General features: G+C 35.1%; 1 protein-coding gene across 1 annotated transcript in view; it reads right to left on the bottom strand.

The window, feature by feature from the left end:
- Positions 1-25466, bottom strand: part of FBXL17 (F-box and leucine rich repeat protein 17) — a 264652-nt gene that overhangs the window by 154422 nt on the left and 84764 nt on the right. The window lies entirely within an intron of this gene.

The raw sequence follows: 25466 nt of genomic DNA on the forward strand, positions 1-25466 counted from the left end.
TGAAGAAAACATTCCAATATCAGCATGACTTAACTGCATCCATAAAATTCAGGTGTCTATAACCCTTTGAGCTATGATTTTATTGTGAATACACACATTTTAAGGTGACAATTGGCATATTGCACTATCTCTAGTCATTTTTCAACCAGCATTATATAATAAAAACAAATATTTGCCCAGCAAATATCTGCCATCTGTATAAAAGATATTGCTAAGATAAGATTTCAATGTTTTAATTAAATCAAAGTTCAGAAATATTATATCAACACTACTTTTTTTAAAAAAAGCTTTTGAAAAATAATGCAAAGAAAATTACTTCTGAAGAAAATCTTCTCCTTTCCATAGCCATTTGTCACTGGGATTTACAGAGATAACCCAGTGCAGAACCACTGCTAACAAATCAGAATTTTTGAGGTCATTATAGGGTTGAAAAATCTGGATATGAGTGAACTGGGAAGACAGAAGTTTAATAATGCAGATCATATGCGAACTGGGAAGAAGTATGGCCATAAAATTTAGGCCCTGAAGAAGCATGTGTGTCTAGACCTTGTAGAACCAACATGCAGCTGACTTCCTTTGTCTCTACAGATAAAACTTCAGTACGCTTAACTGAGTTTTAATAGGCTCACAAGCAATATAACTTCAATCACTATAAATGTTAGTACAGATATTCCACATGCACTTGTTTATCACTGTAAAGAAGTTCTACCCTGTAATAAAGCTTTGTGAAGTGCTTAAATTAACATCAGAGATCCCCTTTCTTAAATCAGTTCAGCAATGAAAAAGAATTTGATTTTTACATACTCCTCACAATAGCATTTTCATTCAAAACCATTTTTTCAAAGATTAAATACTGCAGAAAAAAAGAGATTATAACTCGTTCTTCCACTCTACCAATTTAAGAGTCAATTCAACAAAGTATTTCAGCATATGCTCAACTTAATCACTTGAATATATCCAAATGAGACTAGTAAGATTTTAGCAACCAAATAAAGCACAAGATTGTTCATGTACTTCTTTTAAAGCAATTTTCTGACTTGCAGTCACAAGCAAGCAGAAAAAACAAGACTGTTACTTCAGATGAGGGAGCTTAAGATTCTATCAGGCAGAGCAGTATTAGAATCTCTAAATGAATATGTGTCCCTATTATGACAATCTCCCAGCAACCACAAAACTCTTGGCTCATCACCTTTTCATTACACAAGTGACCCCCACTGTTCTTACTTTCTCACACTCCCTATAATGATCATCCATGGTGTTACCTAATGAAAGTACAGATGTCTCACATGCAACATCTTCAGACAGTCATAATAATGAGCAGTATAGGAGTATCTTGCTAAAGGTTGTTTTGAAAATGAATTTATAGTAACAGGACCAATTTATTCTCCTGGCACTAAAAGACCTAAACACAATGAAACTTTGGTATACTTTCTTTCTGTGGTAGACCAAAGGTTCCTCTTAGCAATGGCAGCACTATTTTTAGTAGATGCAGAAATTGGGGTGGACAGGGAGCTGGCTTCACCTGCAGATGCAGAGAGCTTCAGCTTCAAACCCAGAAAAGAGGACATCCTTTTACATTATGGTGAAAGAACAGAAAGAGCTGTCTAATGGGAACTAATATGTTAACCAGCTTGTTACAAATAAGGTGCTGCTTTTAGTTTCAATATTTGATTGGCTAATTGCCAGCTACATATATGGTTCTGTTCCTTATCCTTGTTATTGACTGGATCCTATACCCTCTACCTCATCTATATACCTCCGTGTTTTCCAGGTTTCAGGGTCTTCCGAAGTTGTGCCTGGTACCATGTGGTTTCTAGGCTTGCTATTTTTACATTAGAAGCTCTTTGTTTTGAGACAGCTCCCCGTCTCTCACTCTGTTTATGCCACGGATTCTCTGGCTGGCCCGGTTCTGTGTGGACAGTCACAGCTGCCATAAGTAGACGCACAGCAGCAGGCAGCTTCCTGTCTTGCTTGCCAAAGAATTACCAGGTTCTCTTTCTACTCAGACCTATTTAATCACCATAACTATTGGGGCTCAGGATAAATCTCTCCCCAGCTTTTGTGTTTAAAATATTTTTTTTTTTTTCATTTTGACTAAGCAAAGGGCATGAACAGATGACTGCTGTTAGCTCAGTAATAATAAGCTAGTTGAGAGGCATACTATCATGTCACCAGCCCCTAGCCGCCCAAAGCAAAACAAGATTGCCAAGCACTCCATGAGCACTGGAACAATGAACCTTTTCTCTTCTGTACCAGTTTGTACACAATCAGCTAACAGATTTCAATGATTAAAGCAGGTGATTGCTATGGAATGACAGATAACAACTATGGGACAGCAACTCACTGAATATCTAGTTCCTTCCCAGATGTTTTAACAATCTCATTCTAATAATCTGATACTGCATATGGGTATAGAACACAGACATCTGCATCACAGAAAGGTAATAGTTTAAATGTCATATAGTTCTCTATTTACATATATTATGCTTTGGTTTGGGGCTCGTTACTACCTTTTCTTATTATTATGCAACTCTAATTACATTTAAATACTAACTACAATTTATTTAAAGACCCAAACCAAGCTCAGGTAAATGTAGCCCTAAACCATTTCTATATATATTAATTTCTAAATGTAGAACAAACAATACATAAACAGAAAGTAAGTAGTATAAAACTACAGGCAAAGACATCACACTTGCCATAACAATACCAACTCCTATTCCAGAGTTCCAAAGACAGCATTAGTTACATTTTGGTACTATCTGGATGAGTGGAGAGTGGTGGATGTTGGACTTCATCCAGGCTTTCAGCACTGTGTCCCATTATATTCTCATAAGCAAACTCAAGGAAGTGCAGCCAGGACAAGTGGACAGTGAGGTGGACTCAGAACTGGCTGAATGGCAATTCTCAAATGTCGTGACCAGCAGCACAGGGTCTCACTGAAGGTCTGCCATTAGTGGTGTCTCACAGAATTCAGTACTGGACCTGGTATTGTTTAACTTGGAAGAAGGGGCAGGTGCCTCCTCAGCCCTTTCACTGATGACACAAAGCTGGGAGAAGTAGCCGATATCCCCAAGAGCTGTGTAGCCTTCAGAAGGATCTCAACAAGTTGGAGAGATGGCCAGAGAGAAATCATCTGAAATTCAACAAAGGCAAATGCCTTTACTGTCCTGTACTTGAGGAAGAATAACCCCAGGTACCAGGACAGGTATACTAACCTGCTGGAGTGCAGCTCTGAGGAGGACTTGGGAGTGGACAACAGGCTCTCCAGGAGCCAACAGTACCCTTGTCCAAGAAGCCACCCTGGGGTGCATTAGGAACAGCACTGCCAGTAGGTCAGGGGAGGGGATGCTGCACCTCTACTCAGTCCTAGTAGTCATCTGGAGTGCTGTATCCAGCTCTGGGCTCCTCAGGACAACAGACAAATTGCTCCTGGAGCACGTCCAGCAGAGGCTTCACTTTTCTCATGAGAAAAGGCTGAGCGAACTGAGCCTGTTCAGCATCAAGAAAATACTGAGAGGGGACCTCATCCATGTCTGTCAGTGTCTGCAGAGAAGGTCAGAGCATGGACAAGGCTTCACTCCATGGTACCAAGCAATAGGACAAGAGGCAAAGAGCAGAAACTGATACACAGGAAGTTCCACCTGAACATAAGAACTTTACTGTGTGAGTGACTGAGAATCACAGATTGTCCAGAGAGGTTGTGGAGTCTTCCTCACTAGAGACACTCAAAAGCTGTCTGAACAATCCTGAAGAACATCCTCCAGGATAACCCTGCTGAATCCAGATGTTCCTTTCTGCCTTAACCCATTCCCTGATTCTGTAAAAAGGGTGAAGGATACTGGTAACTGATCCTGGATAACTGATAAGGGTAACTGATCCTGGAAGTTTTTTCAGAAAACTTTTTTATCACTAAGTGTAAGAGAAAGAATGCAAAATTATTTTTTTATCTGCAACAATCAATAAATATCCATCACCAGAAAATAAAGAACATTAGAGGTTTTAATAAATTCTGTAAATTACATCTGCAAGCATAACCATCAACGGTCTTCATAATCTCTTATTTTTAAAAAAGAAAGGTGAGGTCTATTAAAATTAAATGCTTAAGTTCCAACTTTTCCCAATAAACACAAATAAAGATACTGGTTTGTTACTATCAGCCTCGTCTTATACAAAGAAAAAAAATCTGGTGCTGCACCCATCTTATCTGAGTAGTCTTGTCAAATGTTGCAAGGTGAAAATAAGTGTTTCCAAGTATTACTTGAAGAAATAAATTTAATTTTGTTTCTCATCAGTTCTAGTCTTTTTCTAATGCCTTCAAAGTATTTCAATAAGCATTAGGTAGTTTTTATTTAGGAAAATATATATATATATCTGTAAATCCTACTATAAGTACTTACACCTTGCCAGTTTCATTTTGAGTATTTCCTCTTCAAATTTGCTTTCACAAATTACTTAGGCTACTTGACTTTCTTCCTGAATTTATCATTTCCCATAAGAAAAACTTAAATTTTAATAAGTTAAACACAAGGCTCAAATGAAGAGATTGCATAAGACATTGCTTGCATAAAACATGATACAGAATCATGATTATACCCAGTGAAAATGAAGAATCTCACATTTAAGTTGTTAAAGCCATGGGACAGTAAAAGCTATTCAAAGCAGCTCTTTAATATAACATGAAGGGCTTATGCCATTTTGCCTAGCTCAACTTGTAATCTCTTAAAAGCTCTTTAGGTTAATTATATCTAAATACCTTTTTTTTTTTCCTGAGAAATTACAGAAGCGATACACAATATGTAAAGAAGGCCTGTTTAATGCCCTACTAATATCCTAAGGCTTTAACAATAATTACACAGAAGTACTGTGAACCAGAATTTATGAGGCTAATCACTGCCTGAAGCATACATTACAGGATACTTTCTTTAAAGAGTACTCTTGGTTATGTAATACCCACTACAGTCATTGATTCACTTACACGAAAAAAGAGAAGCTGGTATATGAAGATAGATAAAATAAATTTCAGGCATTCTTGCCTGAATTTTGTCAGGCATGTGAGCATCCCAGGAAGTTGCAAGGGTCTATTTTAGAGCACCATGATACATTTAAAATTCCGTAAAAAAAAAAAAAAAAAAAGCCCAAAGATGGGTAAAAACTGATCTGGATTTACTAATAAAAAATAAGGAAACAGTTTTGTACAGTAATACATTAATTAAATACTTCCACAAATGCTCAGAACATACATATAGTAACTATGGAAAATAGCAGTAAAATGAAACTAGCTATTCTACACATCTGAACAAGTCTGTATTAACAAGCTCTTGAGCCCCATGGCACAGTATCAACAGTCAGTCTGTGGACATTCTTCCCCTCCCAGAAGACACTACTACCACTTTCTGAACTAGCTGCTGTTCAGTTTCACTTATCTCAGTATAGAGAAGTCAGCAGTGATAAAGTCATTCAGCTACTGAAATTCTGATACAACAGCAAGCAATTCCAAAGCTTGTGACACAAAGAACCTACAAAACAATTTCTGTTTCTCAGGATTTTCAAGCAGCAGCACAGTTCATAACAATGAAATAACTGCACTAAATAAATCTGAAATTTAATAACCTAACACATAATTTATCAGCCATGGTCAGTTGATCTATTAAGTATTTTACATGGTCCTCCATAACATCCTTCTCTCCAAACCAGAGACAAATTAATTTGATGGGTGGACTGTTTGGTATATGAGGAACTGGCTGGACAGTCACATCCAGAGAGCAACAGTCAATGCCTCAAGAGACCCAGTGGGCATCTGTGACAAATGGTGTCAAGAAGAGACGGCTCCAGGGAGACCTTTCTGTGACCTTTCAATATGTAGATGGTGATTACATGAGAGATGTAGACAAAGTTTTCAGCAGGACTTCTTATGATAAAACAAGGAGTAATGGTTTTAAAGTTAGAGAGGATTAAATTTAAAGATAAAAAATAAGTTTTTTTACAGTGGGGGTGGTGAAGCACTGGCACAGGTTTCCCAAAGAGTTGGCAGATGCCCCCATCCCTGGAAACATTCAAGATCAGTTTAGAGAGAACTCTGAGCAATCTGATCTGGTTGAATATCTCTGCTCATGGCATGGAGGTTGGACTAGACGTCCTTTAAAAGTCTCTTCCAACCCAAACAATTCTATGATCTTCATCTGCTCTTGTCTGCAAGGGTAAGGACAGGCTGTGGACTAGCTGGGTGAGAAAAAGTTCTGCAGAAAAGGACATGATATCTTGGAAAGCAGAAAAATGCACTTGAGTCAGCAGTGCACTTGGGGAGGAAAGAAGGTCAAAGTTATCTCTCCACCATGGTCTGGGGCTGGAGCACAGGCTCTACTCAGAGGCAAAGCAGCATTTTCAGTCTGGAAAAGTGTCTTGGGGGCACATAAAGCAGCTTTCCTGTACCGGCAAGGTCATCAGGACAAAGTGAGGTTCCAACAGTGATGCATGCTGGAAGAATGAGAATAAAAATGTGTAATTTGAAATAAGAGTTCAGACTTTTTCCGCATGAGGATTGCCAAGCAGTGGCACAGAGAGGCTGTGCAGATCTTATCCTTGGAGACTTTGATATGTAACTGTCCTGGTCTGGGCTCACAGCTGATTCTGCTGTGAGCAGAGGAGTGGAGTAGAGACCCCCTCAAGTCCGGGCTGAGTGATCGTATTTTAATTATATTATTTGTAGCAAGCCAGTGGTTTCTCCAAAAGTTAAACACATCATTTACAATTTGGCAATGGAGGAGGGGTGGGGAGGAGAAGCAAGCCAAACTTTATTTCCTTTCTAATTCATTCTAAGACATACTATTTAAAATGCTCTTCAATTTAGATGTAAATACTTATTTTCAAATGCAAGTTGTTTCATTCTTATTTATAGATTTTAAAATGTTACCAGCTGTTATCTTAAAATTCTTCTACACTTTTTTTGCAGGACAATTGTCTTTGATTTTTTTTTTTTTTTTTTTAGCTGTAAGACCATATTCCTTTACTTTAAAACTATTAATATGGGTGCTTTTGTCACACTGTGATAGTATCATTTTTAAGGGTGCAAGCAAAGATTAAATAAGTTTCTCTACCCCAGGCCTTTTCAACAAATGCTGTTTTGTCATGCTTAGATAGTGTGAGTTCATTTTACTCTTCAAAATCCCTAAATCTATTTGAGAATCACTGTTCTCAAAGGTGCAACTCTTTTCCCATTTTTCAGGTATATTCTGCATTCTATGTTACTAAATATACAATTTTGTATATGGTTATATTGAAATGCATTTTTCCCAGCATGATCTTAGTTCACTAAAATAATCAGCAGTCTATCTTCATTGTTATTTACTACCTCTCTCCTTGCATCACCCAAAGATTTCAACAGCTGTAATTTCACATAAACCTAGAAGACATACATACAAACAACAAATGACTGCTGATCTCTCCCCAATCTCTTTCAATATATGATACAGCCTAGTTTCAAATTAAGAAACCAAAATTCATGGAAAAAGAAAGAGTAAGGTTCTAAAGTGAAAGAAAGATGATGTTAACTTCATTCTGCAGGTTTTATAAAAATTGGATTTACAAATCTGAGCTAGACGAGTCTTCTTATGAATAAATAAATATTTCTTAGCTCCTCTTTTGCTGCTTGAGAAAGAAATGAATGTGACAAGACTACCCAAGAAGAAGAAACTTCCCAAGAAATCAAGCCGTAGGTCCCTTGCAGCAGAATATTACAGCTACAAATCTCAACTTCTGTTAAATATTAGAGTTCCCAGTGCTACAACATCAAGCGACACATTCTGACCTCTTTCTCCAAGCATTTAACAGGTTCTTATTCCTTGTCCTGGGAAGTACAGCAAATATAAAAAAAAATGAATACAGTAAATCTCAAATCTATAAAATACTGTCTTTATAAATAAATTATACTAGACTCTACTCCATTTAATATTTTTCCATTATACTAAAATAATTCTGCAGAGTTACAATTACTGTAAGTCTGATGTATTTAAGCAGATGCTTAAATTTTAAGACATACTCAAATCATGAGACACCGAAATATGTATTAAACTCCCAATTCATACAATGAACAGTTTCTCTTTATGTGTGTTTTGTAGTAAATATTTCAGACATTTTAATTAGTAGTCCTTAAAAGGATATTTTATAATTATTATTATGTAAAGGAATAAATGGGATCATTGAGAGATTAAAAAAAACAAGACAGTAAAGTCTATAATAGGACTCAACTCTGATACTTTATTTACAGGGCCATACAGTTTTCCAAATTATCTCAGCATTTCTAAATTTTCTTTTTTTAACCAATTTATTATGCAAACAAATACAAAATGCTTCATTTTTTTCTTAACCATAAAATTAATTCTGCTTGCAATAGAGGATTTTTGCTAAAAATAAAAACATCTTCATGTACTTGCCATCTAGTGTGAAACTAATTAAAACTTAAAGATTCAACTACTTTTTTGTAATTTTAGAACATAAGATTATTTAGCAAAATGTGTGGGTGGGTCAAACTTGAACTACTGGATATTATGCACAACATTGCTTCAAGCTGTGAATTTTAGTGTCTCAATCCATCAGTTCCTCCTTCAAAGTCCAATATCCTGTTCTGTGTAGCAAGAGCTCAAGACAAGCATGGCAGGCATCCAGGTTCTTCTTCTCTACCGAACTCAGAAACATACTTGCATAATGTAAAATTATTTTAAAAGGTCATTCACAGCCTCCAAACAGCAAATATCCTACATATCCTGACCTATCAAAGGTTATGAAATGACAATCAGTTCAACAGTTTCCATCTTGTCCCTTGTTTTCCACGCAACAGGGAAGTGCAAAGGTCACAGTGACTCCAAGCCCAGGCACAATTCTTCTCCCTATACTTCTCCCTCCACTGTTTTTCCAGAGCTTTCTGCTCAGTGCACAGAATCTGCCTGAATGTTTGTCCGTGTAATCAGATGACAACACAGACATGGGATGAATAGGATAAATATATAAAAATAGGATAAATAACTGCAGTTTCACTTGCAAAGTAAATTAACACAAATATAAATATCTAGACATAGAATCTAGCCCCACATACTATCAGTTTATTCTTTATTTTGAATAATACGGAGATGAGATGATGAGATCTTTGCTCCACTCCTTCACATGCACAATACTTGCAATCCTGATGCATAGCTCTTACTAATACCAGCTCTATTAGACCTCACCAGTTTGTTGGGGGTTTATTTGTTTTGTTTTGTTCTTAATCAGAACAAAGACATAAACACAACCAAGAAAAGATGGTATCTGGAGGTACACAGAGTTTGGAAACAGAGATGATCATGGTCTAGCTACCACTGGTTTGTGTGTTCAAGATTTCCTCATGACCCTAGAAAAAAAGTAAACCAAAAAAAAATCTGCATTGCGTGGAAAAAATGCTATTTAAAAATAAAATGAATTAAGGGATGCTGAAATAAGTTCAGAGCCCGCATTAATCAAATATACCAAGGTCATGTTGTTGAAGAACACATGAAGAGCTTCAGTTTAGGGTAAGTGTAGGGATGACACCCCTATATGTCACCCTAGAACAAGCTTGTTAGGACTTGCAGTCAGAGTTCTTTTGAATCATGCCAATCTACACACATGGATAAAAAAAAAATTACCTGACTGTTATTCTGGGACCAGCCACAAGCTTTCTTTGCCTCTGTCTCTTGTTACTTTTCTACATCCTCTTTGTAAATATGGTGTCTTGATATTTGCTGTTTTCTAGGTACTTTTGATACCTCCACAGCTATGAATATCTTTTTGAGTACCTCTAGCACATTGATAGAGCATGTACCCCAAAAGCAATTAATCTTTCAACAGTACATTTCCTGTGTTCCTATCATATGTTAACAAAATAACTATGTTATAGGTGTAATTGAGAGGTTAAATTAATTTCTAAATTGCTTTTTTTTAAATTAACACAGATTCAATGTCCCAATTCAACATCCACAGCTCTATTAGGTGGTGGCAACATAGTATGGTCTGACACAGTGAGAGCCTATTTTTTAGAGGTATAATGGAAGACTCAAATTTTCTCTTAGGGTATTTCCAGGTATGAGTACTAACAAAAAACAAAAACAAAAACAAAAACAAAAAAAAAAAACCTTGTTTTGTTGATTACTTGTATAACAATAAAATTTGTTCTTATTTATTTATTTATTTGTTCAGGGTATTTACCATACCCTGACACTCCTTGAATCATTTTTTTAACAAAAAATATTCTTAGTGCAAAGCACAACTTTAGGACAACCTATAGAAACTTAAACACACTTAATAGAGCTGCCAGGACTGTACTTAAATGGAATTACTTTTATAACTGACCTCTGTTTTATGTGTGTATCCTGATGAGGACCAAGAGTGAAGGAAAAAGAGCAGGGAAAGAAAACAAAGTAGAAAAAAAGAGTGTCACAGTTAAGATACCACTGATCTATTTTGTATATGTACAATACCACCAAATTCAGCATAAGTATTTCAATATTTGACATTACTACATTTGTTAAAGTAGATGCCAACACTATTGCAGTTTTTGTAGCTAAAGATCTTTTTCTGTCACTCATCATCTCTTAATATGTGAAAATAGAAGGGTCAAATTGCACTCTGGCATATCCATTTCTATTCATTAAGGCAGCCGGATTTTACTGCACACAAATCTTGAGAAACATGAGACAATGAAAGACCATACAATTAACAGAGAGTACTTAATGTTATCTCTACTCAGCAGCACCAAGTGCCTGTAATAGAGCAAGTCCACTGTAATTCCATGGAAGATAAGATTTATATATCCTAGCACTTGTGTTATACATGATGAACAGCATAAAATTGACATAATGGTTCTTCAGGGCTACAAAACGTGTTTTCTTTTTCAGTTTAATTGACAATGACTAGATTGACCTTTTCTCTATAATTGTAACTACAGTAGAGCAATTAGACAAATCGTCACCTCTATCATTTCTCACACATAATATGCAAAAGCAGAAGTATCACACTGTTAATCACCTTTTCATGCTGATATTACAGCAGAACAATATTTTACACCTGCATAGATGAGCAAAAACTGGAGTAAAAAAATTTAAATTATATACTTCAGTAAATGAAAAGTGACAACTACAGAAATGAAATATTACAAATATTTTAAATCCTCTGATCTCCCAAATACTGTTTCTTAAATGAACATTTGTGTCCTCCACTATTGCTATAATATTTTTTTATGACAGTTCACATTTTCATTTATATTTTGGCTCATTTTGAGTCCCTGTATTGTAAGTAGTGGCAACTAGATACTTTTACACAGACATTCCAAACCACCTGTGCATATCAAAAATACTCAGCAATTCATAACATTTGGATTTTGCATTAGACAATTCAGTATTAGAGCTGTCTCCTTGTTTTTCATTCCCTCTTCCTCTTCTCTGCAGGTATTTACTGCCACCTCCAAAGATGAGGTAACAAAACCACAAAACACTTTGTGCTGTGCTATTCAAAATGACCGTGATTGTTAATGGGAAATTGCAGAATATCTTGTTTTAGTAAGGGATTTCTTGACAAGGTAAAAAGAAATGCACAGCCACCAGCAATGTTGAAAAACATTAAAATTAATCTCTTATAGAATGTTTGTAATGTTATAATTAGCTTGGGAAATCTGTATCCATTTTTTAAGACGAAGTTCATAATACAGACTTTATAATAAATCATTAAGTTTCATCTCATACTACTAGAATAGGCTTTGACCTTAATATATGACTAAATCTGGACACTGTACATGTAAAACTTCTGTGTTGAAACATACATTCTTTATAGAAGAATCTGTAAAAAAATTCACTTTGATGTTCCTAAACAAACTCTGCACAACATGCATGAATATAATATACACCGTTATATATACAGATGTTATCCAGTATTCAGTATTTCAATGAAAAAAGTATTTTGAAATTTCATTAAAAAATAAAGCACTCCATTGAATGATTAAATCTTTATAGAGAAAATTATAAAACATCATCTCATTGTATGTACTTGTTGTAAGAATTTGTTTTCCAAAAGTGGAGGGATTTTGTGCAACTTCTGTTTCTAGACATTTACAAACATACCATTATTGAATGCTGTTTTTTAACAGCTTAGGTGGGTTACGTATGTAAACTACACCAGCAGTGAATTTTAAAATACTGTAAGCTGAGAGCTGATGCTCAGCCGAAGTACCTAAAAATTATTTCTTTTTCCTGTAGCCCTTTTACCATGGAATTGAACAACATATATGATTCATATATGACTATATGACCTGCTAGGATAAGACAGTTTAAAGCACGTTTTTCTTTAACACCACTGTTCTCACAGCACTTGCTGAGAAAGACTAATTGTGACAGGCAATAGCAGGATATGAAGAAGGGTTTCTAAGACCTTCCCACCTGACAAGTAGCATCATTTGCAGTCTCAGAAAAAAAAGCTTTACTTTGCTCTGCAATACTTTTTTTACTCTTTAAGCTCAAAATAATGTTGTAAGACGAAGCTTGAAAGAGAAGTGAGATAAATAATTTGGTTAAATAAAGCTGAAGAACCAGTGACAAATTCTATCTGTAAACTCATTTTATGAGCTCTTGTGTTAGGACCTGGAGATTGCAAAAATATGTGTTACAAATGTTTAATCACTCAAACTATATTACTGTGTTAATAAGACTGTAAATGAAAGGACCAGAGATTAGGGCAGATCTAGAGAAGAATTAAACCCTGCCACCTGTTCTTACTTCTCTCCTAGCAGTTGCCAGTTTGGCAGCCAATACAAAAAAATGCTTCAAGAAAGTTTTTTAAAGGTCCATCATTCATTTACAGACTCTTATAATGCAAAATTCTAGAAAACAATTATATGAAAAAAGGAAAAATAAAACCAACTTAAACTCTACACATTCCTTTAACTTCTAAAAGATTCATGTTTTATCTTAACATATGGTATAGTACAGTACATCCATTGTCTTGAGGTATTTGGAGCAGTACTTGAGGAGACCAATCTATCCATAGCTGTTAAAAAACAATAAAAATTAAATTCCAATTTCAACATTTTCAATGCTTCATCTTATTTATTTCATAAAACTCACAGGTATTCAAATTAATAGATATATTAATATATCACCATTTAGACCAGGGCTAATCAGGAAACATCTCTGAAAACTTCATTCATCAAATATTTGACAGTATTGACTACTGGGATTAATTCATTATACAGAAGAACAATTAGTTAAAGCAACGTTAAAAGCAAAAATAAAAGTTTATGTCCTACTGAAAATTCTTCTGAAATGTGTATTTTACAATTTGACCTAAAGTGCTTAAGCACATTTTTAACAGCCCTCAATTCTGTGCTAAGATTTTTTTCAGAACATGACTGTGTTTTAATTAGAAAATTAAATCTGTTAGGGACAGCAAAGAAGAATGTTTATTACAGCGGTCCATGATAGTAATCTATAGGAACAACAATAAACAAAACATCTTTTAGAAGATAATTACACAAGAAACTCCTCATAGTAGCAATCTTTATCCTTTTGCTTAAAGCATGTTTAGAACAATTGTTTAGCATCAGATAAGGAGATACATGAGCAAGATTATTACTAGGAAATCTTATTTTTACTTGTATTTCAATACTTTTGAATTCTGAATGCTAAATGCAAAACCAAAACAAACCCAAACCAACATTATTTTTCTTTGAAGTTTTCACAGTTTTAAAATAGAACATATTTTTGTGGTTTTATGCTTTGAGGGTTGAATACAACCTGAAGTTTCTGAGCTACTCTTGCCATTTCGTAAAATCAAGAGCATCCATTGCAGTCAGCTCCAAGCTACAATAATTATTGGCAGATCTGTTGCTACTGCCATCAATAAGAGACCAGAAATAGGCAGGAAAGCAGTCCAAATGGAGACCACTGAGCACAACTCAGTTACACAGAATGTATTTTCCTTCTTCTCCAGTTGCCCCAGGAGAATCTAATATCATTTAAAATTCCTGACACGGTCTCTCAGCCGGAAGACAATTAATGGATGAAAGCTCAAGCATGCACTTTTTAATTTTGCCCTGCTGAAATGCTACAGGATGGCACAAATTTTCTAAGCTAAATTCATCTGGTTAATAATTGTTATGTCTGAAAGTAGAAATGGGATTACAGTTTGCAATACAGATTATAGAAACAATTTCTTTAAGCAAGTGTAGCAAATGGATATATATTTTATACATGCATGAAATATACCACACATGTGAGGAAAGGCATTCTCTCAACACAGCCTACATATGTCAAAATTTAAAGGAACACTTTAAAATAAATCAAAATCATTACATACAGACATGTAAAAGAGAAACCACTGAAGAGTATCAGCCAAAAGAAATACATAGATGGAAAGAAAATAGATCTATACAAGGTAAGACCTTCTGCTTTAAGTAATTTATTCACAGTAGGCAAGTATTTTCAGTATCTGAAAAGACCAAATAAATATTTGAATGCCATGTGACAGACCTTTCCTAGGAATATTTTGTACACTTTTCAGCCTAACATGCAAACTGTTATGTGTTGTTGATAAAAAGCTCCCAAGACCACAGAAAAGCAACTTATGCAATAGAAAGGTATCTAGACTTGAGTAAAATTCACCTGAATCAATTTGATAAGGACATAAATATTTCAAGAGCGGGTATCTTCTCAGTGACAGTAATCAGAACTATAAAAAATTAAATTTGTTAGATCCTAAGTCGATTAATATGTATTTATATATGATTTATAAACATGCTGAAAAAATGTTGGAATTAATGTATTTTATAAGCCAAGCATAGAATTAATTAAGAACTATAAAATGCCTATTGTCTCCTGTTAGTACTTTGTAAATCAAATGTATCTCCCGAATTTATTCTTCCAGTCCAGTATGGCTCAATTTTTTTTCCCTTTTATATCAGCTCATGGTTGATCTTCCAGATTGAAATAAACTGTGCAACTTCAGTAGTATTGAAAAGGACTCTCAAGGAGTTTAGAAACATGAATAAAGTTAAGCTAATTACAATGTGTATCTGGAAAGAATCAGAGGAGGGCAGAACAATTCACAGATAATCTATTATACACATTTGTGTATATTTGAAATTCAATTTTATAAGTTAATTTCCATTGTTCAACAGTAGATGGAGAACAAAAATTAGCCTTTGGCTTCTGTTCTATTCTGCACTGGGCAGGATCCACAAGCAGCTGATTACTTTCTCTGCAGCCAGGGTTTATAGATGCTGCATCCAGCCTCAGGTTTTGAAACAAAGAGTATAGCATCACTAACTCTTGATAAAGTCTGACTGAAAAGTACTGTGGCAACAGCAAAAAAAATACTCCTCAAGCAACAAATTATAGTAAATCAGACTTAGAAACTTGCCTGAATGTAACTCTTAAGACTTGCCTAAGTCTTCCTTAAATCTTAAGACTTCCCTAAGTAGGAAGCATTCATTCAACTCCTTTCACAGACCTATTCATATGCAAAAATATGTTATCACCCATTCAGAGAATATACTATAATGTATACATAAATATGTGTACATTTGCATACCAAAAAATGAAATAAAAAGGCAAAAGCATAAACTTCAAGTTACATTCTTTTTGAAAAAAAAATCAGAATTATTTTGAAACTGTAACGACACTGATCCCAAATAACAAGTGTAAGATGTACTTTAACACACTTTTTTTGTGTGAAACCAGATGTATCATGTATGGCTTGTTATTCTCCTGAGTTCTATACAACATTCATTTAAAGTACATTAGTTAATTTTACTAGAATGAAATTAAACTATTAATCATTAATGACTTGTCATTTGTATTTGTGAAGACTCTTTTCCTAAAAGTGACAAGAAGACCAATCTTATTATTTTACTATTCACATATTTTAAAAAGCTTTCCAGGTAGGTTAATATTTCCTTGCAGCTTGCCTCCACACTGTCTGTAGGAAACTTAAGGAAGAAATCAGGAAAACACTACTGGCAGTGTTTTGCCTCCGGACAATTCTTTTGTTTAGGAGAACTTTTCATTCATATATACTTCATTGAAACACCTCTACTAATGACATGCCTGTAGGTATTGGTAAATATGGCTAGCTACAGCATGTCAACAGGATTTCTTTTCTCAATGGAAAGAGAAGTGCTACTGTATAGAAGTAAGCAGATCTAACAAAGCAAAAGTTGCTCTTTCCCTGTGTGAAACTTAAGTGGTTAAGCACAGATAGGATTTTCATCAGAATAAAATGATCATTTTAAAGGCAATAACCACCTATAAAAATGTTCTAAGGTAATCGAGAAAAAAATTGAAAATTTTAAATACAAAGCACTAAGTGCAGGTAAACTAATTTCATTTTAACTTGAATAAAACTTTTCCTTGGGAAACAAGATAGAAAGCCCTGTTCGCTCTTTGTCATGCTCATGAGGAGGTGTTGCAAGGACAAGGGGGATGACAACAAATACAGAAAACAACCACTGTCTTTGGAAACAAAGTTTTTGATACTGTGCTGCAAGAGAGCAGACTGCAAACCTCAGTCTGGAGCAACTGGAACTTGGCAAATTTGTTCCAATGCACAGCATTTGGAATCGCTCTTAACTCTCTGACTACCACAGACTCACAACCATCCGCTAAAATGCCATAGGATAGATAAATTAGACTTTATCAGATAAAGTCTGAAGGAGAGGGAAAGGCACGTAAAGAATGAGGGCAAGACACAAATTTTTCCCACTCTTCACTGTAAGCAGTAGCATCAATGATGCTGGTATCAATATATCTCTCATTCCTTGTGGGCCTTCTTTAGGACTTCCTTGACCAATACATTTTTCAGAGTCAGGAGATAACAGTCTGTCCAAATTCTGAAAAATCCAATGCAAGCAAGGAAGATGGCTGCTATGGGGAAGCTCACTTCATCTATCTCCATCTATCTAAATAACCAAAACACAAACTAACAGAAAAAGTTAGTATGAGAGTCTCAGAATGGGTAAGTTTGGAAGAGGCTTGGTAGGCACCTAGAATCCTTGTCTCTAAGGCAGAAGACACCACAGCTTCTCTGAGCAACCTGTGCCAGTGGTCAGTCACCATCACAGTGAAAAAATGTTTTCTGATGTTCAGGGAGAAGCTCCTGTGTTTCAGTGTTTGCCCAGCACCTTTCACTGGGCAGAGCCTGTCTCTGTTCTCTTTGCTCCCTTGTTTCATGTGTTTATGCAAACTGAACCTTCTGCTCTCCAGGCTGAACAGCCCCAGTTCTCTCAGCCTCCCATCACAGGACAGCTGCTCACGTATCTTCATCTTATTTATGGCTGCTTGCAAGACTCGATCCATACTCAAGTATGCCCATGTCTTTTTTGTACTGGAGAACCAAGAAATGGACATATCACTCCCAGTGTGCCAGAATGACAGAAATTATGGAAGCTATAAATGAGACATAAATGCTTTTGACAGTGAAAAAGTCAAGATATATTTAATGAGTGGGCAGGATTTTTCCTATCTTTTCTGTCCGTACAGAACTGTGAGGCCTGGGAACGCTCTGCCCCTTGGAAACTTAGCTAGACAAGCTGGCTAAGTCCTAGCTCCCTTCAGGCACATGGAGGTGAGTATCTACCAGTTTCTTCTCCATTCCATGAGACTAAAAACTACATGCATGGAGTGAAGTCTCAGACCACTTCACCATGGTTCTGAAAAAAAGCAAATCACAATCACAATGTATGAACAGAAGTCAGTAAGATTTCAAGCAGAGACACAGTTTTAGCCTTTTAGAACTTCTATTGTGTTTCTCACTCATTTTTCCATGACTATACTCTATAGGCATCACCATGATCACCACTTTAAGTTACTGCTTATTTTCCTCATTCCATTATTACTGTACTTTCAGAACTACCAAGTTATTCATTCTATCAGCTCAACTTCCACTTCATCACTATCTTCCTCTTCAAGCTGACTACAACTTCTCAAAAGGTACATCAAATTCCTTTACAAGTCAGTACCTATTGGTTAATCTTGAATTCTAAACACAAAATACCCCTACATATAACATCACAGAAAATTCAGACTATACCAGCCTCCTTTTTTTTTAACAAAAGAAAACAGGGATCACTGAGTAGCCTGATTTGAAGATAATTAGTATGCAGTATCTGACACATTTCCTATATGATTTTATATGATAGCACGATCCCCCCAAAAGATGAGTTTTTGCTCACACACACATACACTCAGAAAAAAATCACCAAACAATTTCATTTTTTCATTTTAAGCTTAGAACCCATGCAGCAGGAGCAGCCTAAAGTGAATTTAGAACATAATTATGCTCCTTTCAAATGGTATATATATTGGATATACTGACAGGCTTTAAACAATAAAGTCAGTGCAGTAAATCATGTGGACACCCTTTCCTTTTTCTCTCATCTTTTCAAGTACTGTGTCTATTCTGACTGCATGGTGAATTACAGGTTGCAACCTCAGAACACAACAGTAATTGCAATAAAGACTACATCTTCTTTTCTGAGCCTTGGCAGGTTGCATTTTTTAAAATTTTCTGTACTGCTTTAAATTATAACACTGGAAGTATTTTATCCATACAGAAATGATATATATACACAAAACCTTTCAGTTTTCATGATGCACTGAGGAATCAGATTTATAACACACTGTCATTTTCATGCCTTTAGGGAGCATCACACTTTCTTAATTTCTGTAAGGAATGTCATACAGAAAATCAACAAGCCACATTTTGTGTCAAGTCTGCCATTTTTAATTATTAGCAACTAAGTATAAGAAATTTCTCCTTTGGTTTAAAAACTGCATACCTATCTCACAGAATTTTTTTTTATGCCACAACTCATAAAATCGTTTAGGCTGATGCTAGTCCCTTGCACTAAATTACCAACTAATCACAGGAGATATTTATCATCCCAAGTTTTTTACATGAGAATTGTCAGACTTAATCACGTTCCTCATATTTTCACTATTTACAGACCTTCATTTATCATACATTTTAGCAGTGTGACAACAGTGAACTATTTTCCCCATTTTTCAAGTATGTTAAGACAGATAAAAGCATGGCAAATTATGACAAGAGCTTGAAAGTTTTACTGTCTCTGATAGCATCCATTTCCACCAAAAAGTGGTCCCTAACAACTATTTATTTTAATACCAGTTTTATGTCGGTTATAGAGATCATAGAATTAGCAGGCTAAAGCCTCAAAAAATGGAAAGTTACACTTAATTATATAAAATGCATTCTGATTTTTACCATTGGGTAAACTCTGCAGATAGTACAAGAGTCATCTGTTCTAAACGAATGCTTGTAAAAATTCATTTCTTTGATAATAATGCTGAAGAAACAATTCCCAGAAGCCCTTATAATGTGGATTTGGGGTACATTAATAGAAGCTGAAGGATGACTAACACTGGTAAATTTAGTGATTTCTGGAATAACTGCTGAGATATGTGTGGAATCATACCCCACATTCTTTTTCCACTGCAACGATGAGTAATAAAACACTTAAAACAAAGATACCCAGAATGACTCAAATATACAGCCCCTGCTTGATTCTGGAGGAAGCTCATCCTGTACCCATGGGCATGAAAGGTGCTCTTCTCACACAGTACTGCACAACAACAGCAAAAACTTAATTATGTAAGATATCACTTCACTGAAACTAGTATAAGTGACAACTCCCAAGTCTACCAAAGGAAACATGCAGCATAAATGCTACCTTGATGTTCACGGAATCACAGAAGCTGAACTGTAGGGGATCCATGCTTAGAACAACCTGTTCTTTTTGAAGAAAAAAAACACACCGGAGCAGTCCTTGAAGAACCGCAGGCCATGGGTAGGACATACACTGGAGCAGTTTGTGCAGGAGAGTGTGGAAGTGCGGGATGGGTTGGTAAGGATACCTTAAAAGCATGCCAGGTGGGTGCCCAGCTGCTTCTCAGCCCCTTCCTCAGCACGATTGTGGAAGAAAGTAAGATGAAAAGGTCAAGATAAGGATTAGGAGATCACTTGTCACCTATGAAAAACAGACTTGGTTTGGAGAAACTGATCTAGTTGCCAAGTACACAGAGCAGGATAATAAGAACTAAAAACAAAATTTAAAATACTTCAACTGCCATTTTCGCCATACAGAAAAATTCCCTTCTCTCTTCTCCCAGAGAAGAAAATGGGGAATGTGGGTTGCAGTCAGTTCACAATACTTTTCTTTGTTGCTCCTTTCTTCTCATACTCTTCCCCTGCTCCTGTACGGGTGTCTCATTTCACTTTATCCCACTATTCTGGACTAATCACAAAGAGGTTTTCCTCTTCCTTTTTTTCATAATCATTAAAAAACAAAAATACAATACCCAGAATGTGAAGTTGATAAAGAAAATTGTGCTTAGGTGCACAAACTTCTATGCTTTGTTCTGAATTTTTAAAAAATTAACAGTCTCAAATCATTTCAAAAAATATCTGCAGGGTGAAACAAGTTTTCTTCTAAATTTAATTAAAAAGCATGACATTCAAAAGAGTAAGTAATTTTAAAAGCAAAACTGATTTGTGTTATGTTATTTCAGTTTTTATTGAGTTCAAGTTTTTAATGTAGCTGACTAAACATCTGATGTATATGCAGAGTACTCCAAGGAGATCATCTTTCAGATAACTCAGAATACCTGAAATTAAATTAGAATTAAGAAATGCTAGTATTCACCTAGAATGATTCAAGACAAATATTGTATAAAAGTACAGTTATTTTCTGGAAGACTTTACTGTATCCACAAGTCCAGATTATACAAAATTACAGAAATAAATACCAATGTTCTTGAAATACACTGCAACTTCAGACATATCTAAGGTGATGAATACTAAGATGCTGTATTAGGATCGTAGTCATAACAGTTAAAATTTTTAATCAGAAAAAATATAGGCAAGATGAAAGCCTTGAATTTTTTCCTTAGAAGCAATTTCATTAAAACAATTTCCACATCAAATATTCAGAGACTTTTAATTTCAGAAGGAGAAAACTTTTTCTCTTATTTTTCCAGAAAATAATTCTAGTGTTCACTAATTTTGCATTTTATTAAAAACACACCATAAGAACTGAGCTCCTATTGAGAAGCTCATGTCTGCTAATGAAATGTTGGGGCATCCACATACACCAGCAGCTCAGGGACTAAACACATGAGCTGATTTCCTGCTGTGATAATCTTCAGCACTGCTTCCTCTACCCACAACATATCCAGGTCTCATCAGATGCTCCCAATGCTGATTCCATGGGTTTACATGAACTCATGCCAGGCAGTCAACATAAAATTTTGAACACTTCTATAATGTAAGGAAGGCCACATTAATAATTTACTCTACTAAGTAACAACATGGAAACCCCAATATGCTTTGTGCCAACTATGATACCCAGGCTTGAGAAACTGGCAGCGTATTAATGACCCAGTAAGATAAAGCAGATAGAGACTCTCTGAAGATGAATTCTCCTTTCTCCTGACTCTGAGGCTCTACAAACAGTTTGATTTTCAGGCTTATGGTCTGTTTCCATGTTTCCACTGAACTTCTTCTGTATATTGACTTCCTGACTACTCTTCTTGTAAAATGTCCATATTTTCATGTTCCTCTGTCTTGGACTCCAAGTATAATCCTCACCAACAAATCTTAATCATTACAGTATGGGTAGACTATCCCATTACACTGCCTACTCTGGTATATCCATAGTGGATTTTCATAGAAACACCAAAGAAGAAAAAGCAGTTTTCTCAGAAATGGAATAACAAGACAACATCCAGGTTTTCCATCTGTGCTAACAGCTCAAGGAGGTGCACATTAATACCTCTCTTTCCTCCCCATCACTAATCAGAAGTCCAGAGATGGTAAGTGATACCAACACAAGATCAATAAGCAAAATTCTCATGTTTTATTGTGCCATGGAGATATTGCATATCAGCCTCCAAGTCACAACCATAACTTGCTGCCAACGATGTCCAGATGCTCTGCAAATCTTAGCACCTGCTATTAAAGTCACCTACAATATATGTAATAAACTATATGAAAAAACACAGTTCTTTTGAGACGTTATTACAAGAACATGTAGCACCACCTATAGAGGAAGAACCAAAATTCATAAATAGTTGGAAAAATACTGTCCTTTGACTGCAAAACCAATCGATAACTTTGTACTGCAGGTAGAATCTTATCCTGGGTGACTGGCAGTGCCATGGCACAAAAAAGCCACACTGCGTCTGTAAATAAAGTTATTTGCCTTATCTGCATTATTCCTTTCTTTCTAAGAAGAAACATAGATACAGTAGAGGCTGGCAAACAACTTCTATATAAATATTACACAAATATAAGGAAATATTTTAGTAAGAGGACGACTGAAGCAAGCAGAAATATTCTCAAGATTTCACAGTTACTGCACAGCTTTTAAATGTCTGTCCCCAGGTGAATTATGTAACACAGATGTTGAAGTGAATTGCAACTCTCAGTCCATAGTGAGGAGATTCACCAGAAAAAGTTACTGACTGTTGTTTGCTTCCTGATCATTATGGATATAATAAAATAGCAGATGTTCCTCAAACTATTAAAAAACTCACACATCCCTGAAAACTTTTCCAGCACATCTTACTGCATTTCCTGAATCCCCCATAAGGCTTATTTCTAGATGTTGTTTTTACTTCATCAATTGAAATTCAAAAGAACAAGGGCAGTGACCATAAAAACAACTTCAAGGTGATAATGTTACCAAAAGCAAGCTTCAGAGTATATTAGTCACCTCACCATGTACAAAGAACTCAATCCTTTCCAATTGCAGACTTGATGTAATCTACTCATGATGCATATGAAAAGAATTTGCAAGCTTGGTTTTGTTCATATTTGAAAGAAGTAGCATAGTTTCTATAACAAACTAAACCCATCTGAAAAATAGTATATGAAGCTTTTGAGTGAGCTGTAATACTTAGAGAAGAAATCATTACATTAGATTCCTTCAATTGGTGTTTTATGATCTTGCTTTAATCACAACTTCTACAAACTTATTTTACAAGTCAACAGAAGAGACCTCTTTTTTCTTCATTTTAAAATAATGTCAAGGGTATCTCGACTGAATATATTTTTTGCCTTAGGTAAAAGCAAATTATTTTTTTTACTGCCTCACATACACTTTTTAGATGTATATGTCCAAAACAAAAAAGAGCTCTAATCAAAACACAGAAATAGCAGTCCTCCTCAATTTTTGCACATGCAGAAGAATCACAGCAGAAAAAATCTTAGCAAGTGCCTGCCAAGCAAAGCTCTTACACTCCAAAAATTACATCTTTTTAAGAAGAAATGTAATGATCACAGGATTAACTCTAACACCATGTCACAAGCAAGAAAGGACTGTAAGTGTTCTAGAGTTGTACTCTAGCTTATGGAAAGAACTTTAATGGATTTCTAGAAACAATCATGAAATTGAAAGTTTTAAAACCACTGACTTATTTCTGCCAAGCAATAATTAACTGCCTTTCAGAGCTACTTAGCTCTTGTAAGTTATACTGGTATTTTAAAAACTTTCTAGTTTTCTTTCACACTCGATATTGTGCAGAAAGAAATGGAACAAAATAGTTTTCCAAGGCTTTAAAGAAGCTCAGCTCTCAGAACTTTAAAGTGATCAAAATATTATCCCATTAAGTTTGAAAAGATCTGGAATACAAGTTCTATGCAGCTAGATCTCAAAAGTAAACCCGCTTGATAATGGGGTGGGAAGTGGGGAGAGCTAAAACTAATCTTTATTTCAAAACCAGGGATCAGGAAAAACATTAGACTGCTACTATCTCATATGCGCTGGAAAGACACAGAATCTCCTCTGACATTCCCACTGACTAGGAGCCACTCAACAGTAACAAATTAAAAAAAAAATAAAAAAGGCTAATCTTAAATAGTTAATAAACTAATTTACTTAGTTTAAACTAATTTTCATTTTAACCCAAGCACCTGAACAGTCCTGTCAGCTTCCAAAGGCTCACTTGTATTCTCAAAGCAAGTACACTCAAAATACTCTCCTAAACTGATGTTTACTTCAACTAAAGTCCAGCAGCTGTACCATGTTGCTTTCATATAATTTTCCATTATTCTCAATTGAGCTTTTAGGGCAAGTAGAGCAAGCAACTTTATTCAGTTCAGACAGAGTTTCATGCTACTTTTAAAATAAGAAAAATATCTAAATTGTCAAATAGCTGCTTATGAATAAGATTTACAGGCATTAATTATCTTCTAAATTTTCTTTTTCTTGTTTTTGTTTTTTTTTTTTTTTAACTAGAAAATAACTCAAATTTCCAAACTTTAATTGTTATAGTATCAGAAAAAAACATGAAATGGACAACCTTAAGAAACAAAAATAAACAACTAAAAGTTACACAAAGAAGCAGATTATCTGTCATTGCTTCCTTTTCTTGCTAAGATTCACAATTTTTGTAATTCATATTAAGTGTGAAATTTTACAGTAATATGCATAGAATTAAAATATATACTTATTATTATAGGAATGCTAATAAAGAATTTTCAAGAACAGTTTGACAGCAGTTTAGATCAAACTTAGCAGACTGCCATACTCCCAACATTCAAGAAGATGCATATACATTTCTAAGTACTTTAATTAAAACCTGAAAACTGTCTGTTTTTTTAATTTGCATTTTTACTCATTATTTTTCTAGGTTCCAGTAACCTGATTCCACACATGAAAATAAGGCCCTACAGACAGAAAAATCTGAAGCAACTAAATGCTTTCGAAAACAATGAAGTTGCATCAAAGGTCTGACCTAAACCAACAAATCCAAAAAACTGTTTTAAGGGCTACAAAGAGTTATGGCAAAAATTACTGGTACTTCCTATTGAACACATTGCAATTTTATTACTTTTAGAACACTACATTTTTACCAAAGTCTGTATGCCCATAATTACTTTTGAAAACCTTGAAAGCATACCTTACTAAAAAACCAAAAAGTAATAATAGGAAATAAGTACAATTGCTAGAATACATTATTCTGGTTTATATGAAACTGTTTTAGAACTCCTGTCTGTTCAAAATGTCTCTTTCCTTCTGTTTAAAGCACCAGTTAAAATGAAATAGTCTGGCAGAAGTAATTAAATATATTCCTTCCTGTGTACCCTCAGGCACTGACTTTGCTCAGTTTTTTCATTTTAAAAGAAAATGTTCACTTTTAAAATGCTCAGTATTTTTATTTTTCATCTGATCTGTGATATAAGTATACATAATCTTTTTCCACATACTTAACTTTGAAATAAATTAGTTGAGCAAAAGACTGGAATACACCAGGGTAAGAGGTATTCTGGTCAAAAGGAAAAGACTAGGCAATAACCCAGTTATTCTTCCATCCTCATTCTGGAGCTCTTTGCAAAAAAAAAAAAAAAAAAAAAAAAAAAAATCCCTAAACCAACCAAATAACCTTGCTGCTTTT

Source organism: Oenanthe melanoleuca, chromosome Z, assembly GCF_029582105.1.
Source record: "Oenanthe melanoleuca isolate GR-GAL-2019-014 chromosome Z, OMel1.0, whole genome shotgun sequence".
Lineage (NCBI taxonomy): Eukaryota > Metazoa > Chordata > Aves > Passeriformes > Muscicapidae > Oenanthe > Oenanthe melanoleuca.